The following is a 4,466-nucleotide window of genomic DNA, read 5'->3' on the forward strand; positions in this document are numbered from 1 at the left end:
GGGCGGGGTGGGGGAGGCACTGCGGAGTGGTGGGGGGTCGGCCCAAGGGGCTGGGAAAGGGTCCGGCCCACTCTGCGCCTGGGCTGGGACTGGTCCTGCCGGCGCAGGGTAGCAGGAAGCTCTCCGCACACTCACCAGAGCTGGGCTAGGACTGGGTCCCCCATGATTCAATCTTTTCCCAAAAGTTTACCTAAGATTGCACAAAGTTCTTGGGGGATACATAGAGAGTCAAGTCATAACAAGATTTCATTCAGTTCTCATGGAACTGCAGAGGAACTGAAAATAAGAAACCAGAAGAGGAAGGAAAGGAGTTTCAAGAGTCTATGCAAGTTTCATGGGAGTTATGTGCTCTGTTCCATCTTATTTCATGAAGTGGGCAGCCATTGAGCCATCTGGACATAGCCTTAGGGTACTGACCTGCTTGGTGAGTGTGTGCATAGGGCTATTGGCTGGTGCTCAGGAAGGCTCAGGGTTGTGGTGGTGTCTACAGAGGAGCTATGGCTTCAGGGATGGAGAATGGCATCTGATCTCAGTGCTCCTAAATCCAAACTGATCATATAGATGCTTTGGCTGGTGGCCAACTATGCCAACTATGCCAGTGCTGGGATTCCCTTGGACTGATATACCTCTGTAGGAGTCAAGCTTAAGGAATAAGGGATCAGGCGTCTCTCTGGCTGTGACTACAGGTCCCTGAGCCTTGTCGAAATTCCTTTGAGGAATCATATGAACTGTTTGGTGATCAAAACTAGGGTCCAGACCAAGGCATGAACTGTGTCTCAGGAGCCTTTCTTCTTCCTTTACTGGGCATGTTTTCTTTTTGATGTTTCTGCCAGCCCTTCTGTCCCACAACCTGGAAGATGTAAAAAGCTGATTTGCCCATCTCTCTACTCTTGGTGCCCCATCCTGGTCTTTGCCTCTCTAGAAATGATTCCTCTAAAAATTTCTCCTAGGGCACTCTGCCCCATTCAACCGTATGAGCCAGCAGCCTTGGGCAAGTGAGTGTTCCTGTGTGAGCAGACGCTGTCATGCCAGGAGGGAGGTCTCACGGGCTCTCTGTGTATTGGACCCTACAGAAAAGATCTGGATTAGGGCTGGCTATGTTTCAGCACCTGGAGAGGTGGATTGGGCATCAGCTTTACCTCTTCCTTTCTTTTGTTTCTCCCTTCCAGGGCCCAGACATGAAAATGCTTTCTGAACTTCATGAATCCCTGTGTAGTGAGAATCTTTCCAATTAACTGCTAGATTAAAAAATCTTCTGAAGGTTCTCAGGATCATTGCCTTGCTCATCTTTTACATATAACTGCATGGCATGGGATTTTGAAACTCACATTTTGTTGGTAATTTCTAATGTCCTGTTTTATGAGCAGAGAATATGTCCTCTGTGATAATTGGGTTCTTAGACTCTGCGACACTTTCATTGTGGCCTCAAACTTGGTCATTTGTAGTGCTGGTTAAAGGTTTTTTTGTTTGTTTTTGGGTATAGTCTCATTATGTAGTCCAAGGTATCTTGCACTACCCTACACTTGGCTTATACAATATCTAATTAAACTATGTATTTGATATTTACTGAGTAAAGTGTCCTTTATATTCATAATTCTGTAACCCATATTTTGTAGCTTTGTTTTTTCTTCCTGCTTCACCTACCAGTTCCTGAGAGGGGGTACTCAATTTCCACAGTAACTGTTGATTTGTAGAGTTCTTTCCATAGCTTGTCAGTTATTACTTTGTGTATTTTGAAATTAAAGAGTAAGGTACATAGGATATTCATGACTCTATTTTCTTACTCTGTTTTGACCGATATATAACCTTTCTCCTTGTGTTTTGAATTTCATTTTGTCAGTTATTGCTCCCCCAGCTTTCTGTGGCTCCTATTTGTGTGTTGTACCTTTTGCTTTTTTTTTTTCCTTTAAGCTTTTCTCTATCTTCACTTTCAAATGTGTTTAAGACACCTGTCGGTGGGTATTCTTTTCTATATTTAATGTATCTCATTTTATTTTATTTTTTATGTATTTAGTACAGGGTCTATAGGGTCTATTAAGCAGATTGGTGATTTTAGTAATCTTCCTGTTTTTAGCCTCCCAAGCACTGGGATTATAAGATCGAACTTGGTCGCTGTGTCTGCCTAAGCGGACACTTTAAACCACAGAGCTATCTGGCTGGTCCTTTTCATTTTAAATTGATAAATTTAACCCATTTTCTTTTCTTTATTAAATGTATCTCATTTTAAATTGATGAATTTAACCCACTTTTTTATTTTTGCTAGATTAGAACTTCTTTCTGCCACTTTATGCCGTGTTTTCCATTTGTCGTATGTATTTTCCTATCTACTGCTTTTCATTAAGGAGGCTGAGTTTTAATTTGCTGACATAAAAAAGTCATACATTCCATTTTGCTCTTACTGGGATTTACTTATTTTGTCTAATTAAACTGAATGTCATGTCCAGAGTGTGTAGTCAGGGTAGTGAAGCAGGTATTTTGTGTAATACCTGGCTGCAGTGGGAATGCATCCAGCCCTTTTCAGAATATGGCCTATGCTACAAACAGTGCATTATTCCTGTTATCATAGATAAGGATAAAATGCTCTCACCCTCTTCATTTGACTCTAGTGTTTGAGGAATTTAATGGTAATTTCCTTTTACACTTTCTACTTGCCGGACTTATTGCTAGGAATCAGAGTCTTGCAGGAGCACACTACTGGTGTATAAGTGCATATAGTTTCCTTTGCAAGAAAAATGATCTATTGGCATTGTAGCCTTGAAATAATATCCATACAATATTGACAATTATATTTAACATTAAGCATTTGTTGTAGACAGTTGGTTACTGTAATTCTCATTTGCATTTCACAGGACCTATGATTTGCGCTGATGCACACGGCCTCACGGAATGATGCCTGCTGTACCTTCTTCCCTTGCAGTTGGGTGAATCCACACCATCAAGTTCTCTACCTGGGCTTGAGTGGCCTTGATGTATGACGCCATCACAGGTGATCTGGTCCTTGCCCTGCCCTTCCAGTAGAGATGTGATGGAGACTTCTGCCAGACAGCACTAGAAGGGCTGTCCCCTGGAAACGATGGTGGCAGATGATGCTGCAGATGTAATCCAGGGTGGTGCTGAGATTTTGAAACAAGAGAAGCATAAGCATCTAGGAGACTTAAGTTACTGTCATTTCTTATCACCATTAGTTGCAGCTGTTGATTCTTTCTGATGCAGGTAGAATTTTGGGGCATTTAGTTCTTATTGCTTATTACTTTATTCTATAATTTTTATGTTTTCTTAAACTTTGATTTAACATTTGGTCTGGAAAGTTAATCTTTGAATTAGTTAAATTTATGCTTTGATTATAGTTTCATTAATTATTAGCACAAAACCAGGAATACTTTGAATTTTAATTTATTTGCTAAATAATAACAGCATCATGGATGATTGTTGAAAACTGAAATGCTTAACATAATGTTTGTCACAGAATAGACACATATTTCTATGCATTCTCTTTATTCTCTACATTGAGGAATCACATCCTGACTCCACAGAATAAGATTTCATTTTATTTTCCCTAAAATGATTATATTTCAGCACAAATTGATTACACATACAGGGATTTCTGCCCAATTCAAAGCCTTTGCTGATGTTTCATTTTCCTAGCAGCTTCGAGGTGTGTTATCTGGTTGGCTGATGTCTAGGATAGCAGTAGTTTCTTGTATTTAGGGATTTATTGCCATCAAATATCATCGTCAATAAAGATAAAGAACATATACTCAAACTCATAAGAAAGGGAATGAATGAATTCCAGAAGTTTCCTGTAACGTTTGGAAGAATTCAGTTCACCTCCCTGAGTGTGACATGCCCCTGCTTCATGAGAAGGAAACCAAGGTCTCTGTTCTGCATAGTTCTGAGTGTCAGGCATTAGGACTGCAAAGTCTGTGAAGTGTTCCTAGTGAGGACTGCGCAGGGCTACAGCAGAAGAGAGGTGTTGGCCCATGTTCCTGCATCAGGATGCCCTGACAAAGTGTTTGGGAGAGGAGAGATTTGAGTGCATGGCTGGGAGTGTCCCAGGCCAGCATGGGGGAGGGTGTCTGGATGAGGGCATAGCATCCCCTGAAGCACTGTGCCGGGTGTGCCTATGCATCAAGAGGTGGCTTTGTCTTGGTCCTGCATTGCAGCAACATGTCCCCTTGCAGGGTACAGTTCTAGGGAGGATGGATTGACATTGAAAGTGCAGTGTTTTCAGGGGGTAGATCCTAAATTTCCTAAAAAGCACTAAGACCTCAGAGTGAAAGGAAAATTGGATTTTTTTCAGGGGTAATCACAGATGGCAGACTAGCCAGGGAGTTTCTGCAATCATTTGTGCAAGAGATGAGTCAGGTAATGCTATTTCAGGGTAGAGAGAAGATGGAACATTTGAGATATGAAGGGGGCAGAATTGACAGCACTTGGCTACTGATTAGATATAGGATTTCAGGGCT

The sequence above is a fragment of the Octodon degus genome, unplaced genomic scaffold (assembly GCF_000260255.1).
Source record: "Octodon degus isolate 3935 unplaced genomic scaffold, OctDeg1.0 scaffold00132, whole genome shotgun sequence".
NCBI lineage: Eukaryota > Metazoa > Chordata > Mammalia > Rodentia > Octodontidae > Octodon > Octodon degus.